This window comes from Physeter macrocephalus, chromosome 12, assembly GCF_002837175.3.
Source record: "Physeter macrocephalus isolate SW-GA chromosome 12, ASM283717v5, whole genome shotgun sequence".
NCBI lineage: Eukaryota > Metazoa > Chordata > Mammalia > Artiodactyla > Physeteridae > Physeter > Physeter macrocephalus.
The window spans coordinates 33890515-33903330 of record NC_041225.1 but is presented as its reverse complement, the minus strand read 5'-3'; the positions used below and the strand labels follow the sequence as shown (position 1 = coordinate 33903330).

Genomic DNA, 12816 nt, shown 5'->3' with positions numbered 1-12816 from the left:
CCATTCCTCTACTCTGTTGGAAGTGACAGCTGGAGTCCCCGCCACCATCTCGGACCCGGAGGTTGAGGGCCATACCTACGGATGGCGGAAAGGACAGTTCACAAATGCCTGAGGCCCTGAAAGATGGGGTGAATGACCTGGGCTACTTACCTCAGCTTTTATGTGAGGAAGAAATAAACTTCGATCTTTTTCACAGCTTATGTTACTGTGGGATTTGTTAATGACAACTGAACCTAATCATAAGTGATATGTAAGCAGAGGGAAACACTTGTAAAAAGACTTGGAACTACATGAGGATTCTGAAAAAGTTGAGTCTGATGTTGCTGTAGTATAAGGCTCATGGCCTAGGGCAGGGATAAGCAAATGTTTTCCAGAAAGGCCCAGATGGTAAATATATTAGGCTTGGCGGGTCATATGATATCTGTTGCAATTTCTCAACTCTGACATTGTTCTGTGAAGGCAGCCATGGAAAATGGTGTAAAGGAACAGGAATAGCTGTGTTCCAATAAACTTTTACTTCTAAAAACAGGTGGTGAGGAGCGAAATTTGATCATCTTAGAGGATAATCACACCGCATTGTTTTATCATTATCATTTATTTATAATGAACTCACTATTGGTTTTTTTGGTTTTGTTTTCAGCTATATATCCATGTATGAATCATAGTGTCAGGAGTGGAGAACAGGTTTAACTTACAACTACGCAATGATCAGGTGAATGGGCGAACTCAATCCTCCAACTGTGCTTACTTAGATCTACTCTGGGTGCCAAGGGGATAATCATCTAACTTACTCCTACCCACAGATGCCATTTTTGACCTCTACTAGGAGCTTTCAGTGTCTTAACTGAAAGAAGAGACTAGTGGTGAAATATTTTTAGAAGCTTGACAGTCTATAAAAGCGGAGAATTTTTCATCATTTGGTAGCTGAGCCTTTTGCCTTTTTTTCTAGTAATGGAACTGAATCTGATTTGACAGCTGTCTCCCTTTTCTCAAACAGAACATTACTCCATCAAAAAGGAGGGAGTTACAACATTTAGGGGGTATCTGTTATGATGAAAAGTACTCTGAAGTAGGAGACAGAAGTTCTCTTAGTTTTTTACTTTGCTGGAACCAAGTGTTTGGGGAAACCAATTAATCTTTTAAGTCTTAAGTTTCTCATCTTTAAAATGGTCACAGGGCTATTTACTTCAAAGTAGACTGGTAGTGTCTCATGGGGCTGATTGTATGAGCCGTAGGAAGATGTTTGCACGAGCTGGTACATCTTAGGTCATATCCAATTGCCCTGCAGTCAATATATAAGAAAACACAGAAGAAAGACACATTATAAAAGGTGGAGAGGGCAACTTGCCCTTTGAAAATACATCATGCCTTATGCATAATAGAATTCAAAGCATTGATTCACATTTGGGAACCATACAGATAGAAAGCAATCATGTCAGGAATTCAAATGCTTCAACAAAATTGGATCTAAATGGGTCAAAAATGAGTATTTCATTTATGGGAAATGCTTCTAAACATGGCTCTAGAATGTCTCGTATTGAGTTTGAGCAAACATTTGGGAAACTGGCAAGAGCAGAGAATCCGCAGATGTTTTCCATATACACAGTATATATTAAACAGACGAGTGAAACAGAGAATTCAGGAAATGCTCAGACGGAGAGGGAAATTGTTAAGTGGAGAAAAATCTGTTTGCTTTCCTGACACCCTCTCTCTTGTCTAAATCAATTATGAACATTCATCTAACCTACCCTTATAGGTCATAGAAACTTACATGATCAGAAGTCTGAGAAGGTCTGGAAACAGAACTATTAACTAAGCTTTTATCACTAATTGTTATGCTTCCTTTTTTTCCCTCCTAAGCTTTTATTGGGAAAATTTCCCCAAAGCTATAATTACACTGAATAATGACAGAACTTACTTAATGAGGCAGAGAGCAGAAACTTTTTGAGATAGCAAAATTTGCAACCAATTAAATATTAATGAAAAATTGTCTATCTCAGAATCCATTTCTTCACATTCATTTTATCTCATACTTGCATTTAATCTACAGAAAGTTCAGTCATCATGTATATTAGAATTCTAGAAATAAAAAATGTATGAATAATTTCATGATTTTCTCAAGAGCAAGTTTCTGTACCAGTTAAGAATATGAATGAAAAAGAGGTTAAAATCACCAGAAAGAACCATACATTTCTAGATTATTAAAATCAATGCTGTCAAATGATCATCACTGTGAAGATGATAATATTTTTCCTTGTTGATATATATTTTTTAAAGTTTTTATCTGGGAGTTATAGAATCAAGTCTTGATATTATATATGAGTAGCAACTCAATCCAAGTGATATTTAATGAATTGCCCAGATAGTTTATTTCATGAAATATGTTTATGCTGAGATGCAAATTCTTCTTTATTTTAGTTCTAGAAATACCATACATAAAACCCAAGCTTTGTTATCATCGAGGCATATGAAGATTTTTAAATAATAGAAAGTGCACTATAAGCCATACCAACTGGGTAGACTACACACAGTAACCAAGAATTGATGACAAAATGTATGTGTGGGACCTTCAGGTGTACAGATTTCCTAGGTTCCAGGGTGAATGCTGGTAATTGTTTGCGCTTAGGGAGTCCCCCTGACTGTCAGCTCTTGCTGACTTAGGTACTAGACACCCCTCCTATTTATTTAGATAGAATTTTTGCACTTCTTGCCTTCTCGTGAACTACAGGACATGCAGTAGTTATCGCCTGCACAATACATTGCCCTTCTACATCTGGGGCACAACTATATTCTTCCATTATTCCCCATGAAGCAAGGAAACTTACTACTATTTATAGGTGGTGACCACATTGACTATTTTCTAATATGTTCTGTCATGGCCTATTTTGCTAGAATGTTAGTTCCTGGGAAGCAGTAATTCTATTTGTCTTATTTACAGTAGGTTCCATAATTCACAGAACAGTGCATGGTGTAAGACAAACAAAATAAATATTCTTCATAACTTACCCAGGGTTATTTCCTATAACTTTTGGGTTTTACAAGGGCCCTTCTGCCATCTCAGCCCTCCAACCTTGCTCATTTCTGTATTAAATCTCTGTGTATCATTTAATATTTAATATAGAAATTTATGTAGTTATTTATTTATAAAAAAAATTGTTATTTATGTTATACTTGGATTTGTCCAACTGGAAATATTAACCTTTAATTGTAAAGGATCATCAATGCCAAGCAATATTCTAATCTTACTACTGATAACACATTAGGAAAGTGCCTAGAACCACTTATAAAGTTACTGTTGACTTGAGATAAATTTATAGAACAAAACAATGCCTGAATGACGAAAACAACTGGATTCATATTTTACCAACTTTGGGACTGAAGGATAGTGATCGACATAAGCTTTGAGAATTTTACACCCTGCAAAAGTATCGCTCAGTATTGAGAACAAAACAATTATATTTTCATGTGTAAGAGGACCAGAGAATTTTATTACTGTTAGTTTTCATTAAACATATTTATAAAGGATCTACTGCAGGAGGATGACACTTAAACAAAGGCAGGGGTAAAAGTAATAATAATGAGTGGATATATAAATTAATAAAATATGTCAGAAACTATTGGTTATAAAAGTAACTGTTTTATATTAAAAAGTGCAAAATTTTGCCTCTAGATAACAATGATAGGTTAGTAGTGCTCAGCGGCCATTAAAACATGATAATTTATATGTGTTCTGGAAAAAGACAAAAAACCCTCACATACTTTAAACTTTATACATATATAAAGTCTCTCTCTCTCTCTCTTTCTCTCTCTCTCTCTCTCTCTCTCTCTATATATATATATATATCATGAGTGTACATTTAAAAATTAAGAACAGTAAGTGTGAAACTAGAATTATGATTATAGATTCCCAAACACTAGATGAGAAGGAAAATTTTAAGACACAAAATAAATTAGGGAATATAGAAATTATTATCAATGCAAAATATGTTTGAAAAGAGGAAAATAAATAAATGTTGGTTCACTGAAAACATAGTGGTAGAAGACAGTGGAAAGCTTGGACACCAGGTCTCTAAAGATGCCCGGGTAAAGGCCGGATTTTCTAACTGATGAATGAGACAGCAAAACAGCAGTAGGGGCCACAGTTCTGTCGCATCATATTGCTGTTGGGTGCCAGCACCTGATAATGCCAGGGAAGGGGCTGTGCTTCCCCAATAATGCAGCTTAAGGGCCCTACAGTTCAAGAGGTGGAGGGCCTCTCTTTTTAGACTGACACAGAGTCATAATGGATCTCTGTGTACTCTCCAGAGTGCAGTTGGAACTGGGCACTTGTGATGTTTAATTTTATGTGTCAATGTGACTGGACCACAGTGTCCAGACATATGGTCAGACACTATTCTGGTTGTTTCTGTGAGCGTGTTTGGATGAGATTAACATTTAAATTGGTGGACTTTGAGTAGAGCAGATTTCCCTCCATAATGTGGGTAGACATCATCCAATCGGTGGATGGTCTGGACAGAACAAAAACTGACTTCCCCTGAACAAGAGAAAGTTCTGCCAGCAGATTGCCTTTGGACTTGAACTGCAACACTGACTCTTCCCTGCTGGCCTATCCTGCAAATTATAGACTTGAAAACCTCCTTAGTCACATGAGCCAATTCCTTAAAATAAATCTCTCTCTCTATATACACATACTATTGGTTCTATTTCTTTGGAGAACCTTGACTAATACAGCACCCAAACACCTGCCCCCGCTCCTGTTTCCATGAGTTTCCCTTAGTAAATGCTTTTTAATAAAGTATGATGTACTTGTCTTTCCTTGCCTTCCCTTTAAAATTAGGGGAAGTATAGTTTATCAACACACCTAGAGTGTTCTTTGTACTAGCTAATAAAATGAGCATAACTTTAGCTAATACAATGTGCATAATGTTATTAAAAAAGCAATGAGAAATGTCATTGATAAACAATATTAAAAACAAAACAAAGGGCATAATAATAGTAAAGATTTTAAATGCATAAAAATATATTCTGAACAACTTTATGCCCATAAATTTCAAAAATTTAGATAGAGCTGATATTCTTCTAGAAAGAAATCATATATACATTGAAAAAAAGAGAAAACATCTGAGTAAGCTTATAACTATTGCTAAGTTAAATAGGTGATCAAAGATTTTCTTACCAAAAGATGTAGGCCCACATGGTTTTCAGGTGACTTTTACTAAAGTCAGAGAACTTTGACTGTTAAAGTTTAAATCACTGTTCTCTGAACAGTGATTTAAACAAAATGATGCAGAAGATATGAAAACAGTTATCTAACTTATCTTATCAGCCAATATGATTTCAGCACCCAAACAAGAAAATTTTTATCACATAGAGATTAAAAATCTTCAATTATATGTTAACAAAGCAAATCTATTAGTGTACACAAAAGCATTAGTTTTATTATCTTAACTTTTTTGTTAATATAGTCATGTCTTAGTAAAATGTGATTATTTCTATGGTGGGAAAGACAGAAATCCACATAATGAGGAAATAAGCACAGGAATTATTGTGATATGGAAGAACAGTGGTCCAGAGGGGAAGACTGAGGCAAAAGGGTTATTCTGGAAGATAAAGTATAAGGGCATTCTGGGCCAAGGGAGCAGAAAAACACTGTGTGTTGAGAGTGCATGGCAAGTTTGAGTCACTGTTGGTATTTGGCTATGACAGAAGTTAGGGAGATTATCATGGCAGCTAGACCAGGCCCATTCCATGGAGGTTCTCCTTCCTTGGGCTGGCTGTCACCCAGAGTCCTGAACTGATATCCTCATTAATGCTGCATTTGTTCCCATTTCCCTTGTTCCTCCAGCAACTCGTAATCCCTTTAACAGGAGCAGAGGCAATGTCGTTTATTCTGTCTGTAAGTCAGGAGTGTTTCCCCATGAATGCAAAACAATTGTTTTGATTTTTAGTCTTGTCTTCTCCTGCTCTGGGCCTTGCATCCCGTGTGCCCACAGCACCTCTTCACTGACTGATGGATGGCACTTTGGCAAAGAGCATGGTCAATTAATTAAGTCTCACACATGGCCCAACTGTCTAAGGGAGAAAACCAGAAACAGACTGAATGCAAAATGATGGAAGAATCGGAAACAAAGAACAGGGGATGGAAGCAAACTAACTTACGTCTTTAAAGAAGCATTGGGTCAATAGGAGGGGATGCGGTGGGGGCAGCCCCCCTAATTAGCAGCATCACCGTACAGAGCCAAGCGTCTGGATTTGGCGTCAGAGGCCTGGGCTTGAGCATCACGTGTTGTCAAATAAACAAGTGCCCTTGAGCCAGTTGTTGAAAGTTTCTGAATAACATCCTCATCTGAAAATGGAGAAAATACATACTTCACGTGGTTGTTATAAGGACCACACAAAATACGGTCTGTGAAAGCGCTTTAAAATCTGCAAGTTGTTACTGTCATTTAATTACAAAGCTTGCCTGGTTGGGCAAGAAAGACAAAGCACACTGAAAAACAAAATCCAGATTGATTTAAAGCAACACAAAACAAAAACTAGTAGAAAACAGGAAACGATGTCAGGCATAAAACCTTGGCATACTTTCCATGTTTAGAAGCATTTCCCATAAAGGATTATATATAACTGAGTGACTGGAAAACCTCAGGAAAGTTCCATTTCCTCTCCTTCCTTGCTTAGCTCCACTTGGAGCTCAGGAATGGTTGCTTGGAGGCCCTGCAAGCACTCATCAGCCCCCTGTAGGGAGAACTGGCTGTGCAGTTCATGGTTATTATCCTTGAAGCTAAAAATGTGATGGGAATGTTACTGCGTTTCCTTAGAGCAGGTTTCTGCATTCACAAGTCACCTCCACTCAACCCACCGGCCTCTCCGAGCTCACTTACAGCCTTGTCAGCAAGAATGCAGAGAGCAGCCTGCTGCAGCTGCAAGAGCGCCCTTTGGGCTGCGCAGGGTTCCTGATACTGCCAGTGGGATAGTAATCACTTTTATGGTATCTAACTGACACCTGCCCTCCTCCCCAATAAATCATGAATATACTTAAATTTTTTTCTATTTTCAGCCAGCAGAGGGATAGCGAGGTTTTAGCACAAACGGATTATTATCTTGATGGCCACAGTCTTTTAACTAATGCTAAACCCTTGCTTTAATCTCTCCTTCCAGATCTGGGACATTGCAGTTCAAATCTCAAGGGCAGGGACCTACTGTCCTGTATCTGAATGTGACTTTGGCTGCACCACCTTGGACATTGTCCTCTCTGAGCTGCAGTTCCTTTACTGAGGCAAAGGTAGAGCATGCTCGTGGCTAGATGATCCTTATCATCTCTTCCCATAAAAATTTCCTCTTCAACCTCAGCCTCATCTTACCCCATAAGACGCGTAGTCAGGCTGGCGGCATCGCCAGCAGCTGACAACTGTGTCACTAACTTGGCGGACCTGTGTGACCTTTTCTGCAGCAATAGAGCTGCTTTCATGGTCACTCACCGCCTCACACTCTCCCTGGGTAAGATCAGAGCAACTCTTATTCAGAAACTCTTCCGGTTCTGTTGGCTTTAATAAAGGGACCTTCCCATACGGAGCTGGAGCGAATCATTTGGTGGCCACACGGTTTCCATGTCATGGCACACACTCACCCTTATGACCTCCTTCACGAGAAAATAAGAAGGCATCATTGTGCTTTTGCCCTCGAAAGTACTGGAAATCTGCGTTCCTCTCTGTCTCGGTGACTTCGATCCATCTGCCCCTCAGCAGTGTGTGTTACTCCCGGCAGCCACGGGACAGAAATTGTAGGGGTCATGAGATCTTGTGACCTCAGCCAGCCCATTCATTGAATTCTCCATCTGCTTACAAACTGCACCCTGTTGCTTTTATCAGATGACTCAGTGAGTTGGGGATGTACGTGCTTTTTTTTTGGTTTTTTAATACAAATTGAAAGTGGCAGGAGGGATTTTGTCAGACAAGAACTTGAGGGATATTTTGAAGTGTTCTATGGAACCAGATGTTGTACAGTTGATTAAAATTAAGAGAACTATTTAATACAGATGTTTATAGATATTGAACATTTTTATTACTGACTTTTTATCTTTCAGAAGTTCAATGCTCTACATTTCTTAAAGAAGGGCAAAGAATAAGAGAAGGGGAGGAGGTGCTGTCACGATAGCATTGCCAAGATATGATCTTAGTCACTTTGTGTGTTATAAGAGGAGTTCTTACTGACTTTTTATCTTTCAGAAGTTCAAATTGCTCTACATTTCTTAAAGAAGGGCAAAGAATAAGAGAAGGGGAGGAGGTGCTGTCACGATAGCATTGCCAAGATATGATCTTAGTCACTTTGTGTGTTATAAGAGGAGTTCTTCATCATAATTTTGGAGATGGTTTTCACCTTCACCTGTGTGGTCCTGCATATAAATCTAGAAAGAATTACCAAAAACAATTTTCACCATGATTCTGAAACATCTTGAAGTAAAAACAGACTTCAGCTTTGAAACTTTGTGCATAATGAAAAATGGTACACTGGTATCACAAGAAAGAGTAATGGAAAAAATTCTGAGATTTACTGATGATGGAGTTGTTCAGGGTTCAGTGCCTCTTTTCAGGGTCCAAATCACCTCTTCCAGCAGAGCAAAAGCTGAAAGTTCAAAGCCAACTTGAAGGAGCTCTACCATTGACCAGCTGAAGTTCACAAATGTCCAAATAGCTTCCTCATCTGTAAAATGGGATTCTTACAGAACTCATCCTGTAGGATTCAAGAAGAACCAACTGCAGTATGGCATGCTAAACACACAGCACGTGCATGGCACTTTCTGAGGCCCTTGATTATCAGCAACTTTGACGAACTTTATCACTCTCAGTGTGGGAAGTATAGTGGTGAAATTTTGATTCTTATTCTGTTCCCAAGTAGACATAATAGATATAACTAATAAAATTGTTGTGTTGCGTAAAATGAAAAAATCAACAATCTGGAAAATATCACCCCATCTTGAATGTCCAAAGCATAGGCATAAACTTTGTCTAGTGAGCGTGAAATGGTTTCTCACCCCAGGAGAATGTTCCCAGAAAAAGAGAACATTTGTCTCCAGCTCCTATAGCTCAAGGGATATTTGGAAGTGAGATAGAAGAGGAAAAAAAAAAAGTGAGGCACTGTAAATAGCCACAGGAAAAAGGGCATGTAAGAAGTAGGGGGAAATCGTTCAGACAGAACTCTGACCTTCTTCCTACCAAGCGTACAAGGAGGATGGGATTGTCTCTCCAACCACGGTAGTCAGTTAGAGGGCATTTGGAAGAGAACGGACAAGGAAGCCCAGGTCCCTTGGGCAATTATTGTAAAATGGAAATTGAGCATCTAAAGGCACTGAAGCAGTTTGTGTGTAAGTCTTGAGAAAGGAACTGGGCAATCAGAGAGGCTAAGAACTTGCCAAAGTTAAAATGCTAAAAGGCAGGCAAGCTGACACAGGTGCAGAGAGTACATATACCTTAACAGCTATATTCATAGTCTGGGGAGGAGATGCTGGTACTTGTCGCTAGTTCTAATTCAGGGGAAGACCAGGGGCTACAGTGCACAATTCATTTTGTAAATAATGTTGAGTATTTTTGTATCCCTTCCCCAAATACATGCATGCATGCACACACACACAGACACACACTTTTAAAAATTCTTCTAAAACTTAAAGATCTTTTATAGATGTATTTAAAGGGAAGGATAATGAATAAATGATATCAATAACATTTTTCACACTCACCATGCCAGTGCAGGGATAGGATAGTCCCATGGTGAGGGAGCTAAAGATTGTGGAGAGACCACTGTATTATGGTTTACTCTGCAGAATAGTATTACCACAAACACAGAAGCTTAAAATCACACACGTTTGTTATCTCACAGTTTCTGGGGTCAGGAGTCTGGGCATGGGTTAGGTGGGCTCTCTATAAAGCTGCTAACTAAGTGTCAGCCAGGGCTGAGTTCTCATCTGAGGGTCGATTGGAGAAGGACTGACTTCCAAGTTCATATGGTTGTTGTCAACTTTAAAATCCTTGCAAGCTGCTGGACTGAGGGGCTTAGTTTCCTTCTGGCTGGCTGCCAGAGTTTTCCCTCAGTTCCTTGTCACGTGCCTTGTGCTTTAGGGCAGCTCCCAACATGACAGCTTGTTGCTTCAAAGCCAAGAGGGAAGAGAGTCTTTCATCATGACAGTCCTTACAATTTTATGTAACATTATCAAGGAAGTGAAATCCTGTCACCTTTGTTGTATTCTATTGGTTAGAAGTAAGTCACAGGTCTCACCTATAGTCACGAAGAGTGAGTTATACAAGGGCAAGAATAGGAGGAATAAGTCATGGGGGCCAACATAGTCTTTCCACCAAAGCTACTATGTGTCAAGAACTTTAACATATTGAATACTTGATCTTTTCAGCTTCACTCTGAGATGCATATTATTATTACTTTACAGATGAGGAAATTGAGCCTCCCAGAGGTGAAGTAATTTGCCCAAAGATCACAAGCTAGTAGAAATGCGTCTGGAATTCGAATACAGATCAAAACAGTGTTATTTTTCCTACCCTTCTTTATTCGCCCTTTTAAGGCAAGTGTTATTTATCCTTCTTTCCTGGGAAGACCATGGAATGACCTCCAAGAATGGAACAGGAGTGAGCAGTTGAAATTACTTCCATCTTGGCCTCTGACAGTTGAGTGACACCTCTTCTTCCCCAAAGCCATCACAGACATCTCTTAACAGAGCTATTTTAGGCTTACTGACCTCAAGGGCCAGGCCACTCAAATCATCTCAGTGAGGCTTATTCTTTCTTACTCTCACAAAAAACAATCTTTAGAATTCAGTTTAAGAGGTCCCTGTGATTATCATGTTCTTTCTAATCTAAGTATGGGAATACTTTGATTTGGAGTGAGGAGACATTTTCCCACATTTTTGGGTGAACAAGGTCAGGTGATGGCTGGTTTATAGATACCATAGAAAAATGCACTTGAAAATTCTAGTCATTTCACCAAATCTTTATGTTTAAAGATGTAGTTTTGAGAATACTTTTGATTTTCATATGTGTGCATATAAAGACATTGGTATATTTGAGACTTGTAAAATAACTCCATATTAAACTATTTGCTATGCCTGGAGCATTACTATTATTTTTCATTCACTTAAAATTTTATTTAAACACAAAAATAATTTTGAACTTTATTTTTTAATGCATTGATCGAATTTATTGATTTAGTTTAGTTCTATTCAATAGCAGTATAATGTAATGTAATTAAACATTTTTTCTAGTAGCCACATTAAAAAAATAAAAGAAATAGATGACGTTAATTTTAATGATAATTTTTCTTAACCCTATATAGCCCAAATCTTATTATTTTAACATACCATCCAAGCAAAAATTGTCAATAAGCTACTTTGCATTCTTTTTATCCTATTAAGAAGTCTTCAAAATGCAGTGTGTACTTTATTTACAGAATATCTCAATTTGGAAGCTACATTTTCACTGGAAATATTTGATCTATACTTAGTTTTCATAAACTATGCAATGATAAGTGTAGATTCACATACCCAAATTGTTCTAAACATAAAAGTTTTCAGCCCGCGCGTCGCCGCCCGGCGTCCCAGACCCCACCCAGGGGTTCCCTCAGCCCGGTGTCCCGGAGGATGAAGTTCGTGTTTAAAGAGGAGCATCCTTTCGAGAAGCGGTGCTCTGAGGGCGAGAAGATCCGAAAGAAATACCCGGACCGGTTCCTGGTGATAGTAGAAAAGGCTCCCAAAGCTCGGATTAGGAGACCTGGACAAAAGGAAATGCCTGCTGCCTTCTGATCTTACAGTTGGTCAGTTCTACTTCTTGATCCGGAAGCGAATTCATCTCCGAGATGAGGATGCCTTGTTTTTCTTTGTCAACAATGTCATTCCACCCACCAGTGCCAGGATGGGTCAGCTATACCAGGAACACCATGAAGAAGACTTCTTTCTATATGTTGCCTCCAGTGATGAAAGTGTCTACGGTCTGTGCAGTTGCTGTCCCTAAGGTGGGGGGGGGGGTCCCATTCTACAAAGAGAGAGGGGGCCCTCTTTCCTTGACCTACTCCTCCTTGAGGGTCAAACACCACCTCCCTTCTTCAGTACCTGCACTTCTAATGTTTGAGACTCTCCTCCAGCCCCTCTTAACACAAGGGTTAATGGGGGAGATGGCCTCTAGTACCTCTCTTTTCTCCATTCTTCCCCTTTCTTTACCACCTTTCCTATTCTGCTTTAGACTTCTTGATTGTCAATCTCTGTCACATCCGGTGATTGTTTTGGTTTCTGTTCCCTTTCTACCTGCCCAAGGGTCTCAGAACCCTAACAATCCCTTCTTTTCACTACCTTCTTTTTTTGGGGTAGATGGAAGGGACTGAAATTGTGGGAGGAAGGTAGGAGGCACATTAATAAAGAGGAAACCACAAAGCAAAAAAAAAAAAAGTTTTCAAATAACCGAATCAGTATGCTTTTGAATTTAAATTTAAATTAATTAAAATTAAGTAAGATTAAAAATCAAGTTCCTGAGTTACACAAGCCATATTTCAAGTGCTCAGTATCCACATGTGGTTAGCTACCATACTGGACAGCATAGGTCTAGAGCATGCTCATCACAGAAGAGATTTCCACTGGACAATGAAGATCTAGAAGCTCAATAAACTGTTTTTGAACATTGTTGAGTTGGGAAGATTAATGTTATCAACAACAAATTAGAGGAAAGACTAGCCAACTAGTGTTTAAGCCTATCTTTTGATTTGATCCCTGATGAAATGATGATGATGATAATGATGATACTGATGATGATAATGACATTTTATTGA

At 38.8% G+C, this 12816-nt stretch overlaps 1 long non-coding RNA gene and 1 pseudogene across 1 annotated transcript; one reads left to right on the top strand and one right to left on the bottom strand.

Moving 5' to 3' along the window:
- Window positions 1-614: 614 nt before the first annotated feature.
- LOC114487374 (uncharacterized) lies at window positions 615-7730 on the bottom strand. Its single transcript, XR_003682417.1, has 3 exons — window positions 7628-7730; window positions 6160-6346; window positions 615-1282 (listed from the first exon to the last, which is right to left on the bottom strand). It is a non-coding gene; the product is annotated as an uncharacterized lncRNA (long non-coding RNA).
- Window positions 7731-11638: 3908 nt separating this feature from the next.
- LOC102980375 (gamma-aminobutyric acid receptor-associated protein-like) lies at window positions 11639-12008 on the top strand (annotated as a pseudogene).
- Window positions 12009-12816: the final 808 nt, after the last annotated feature.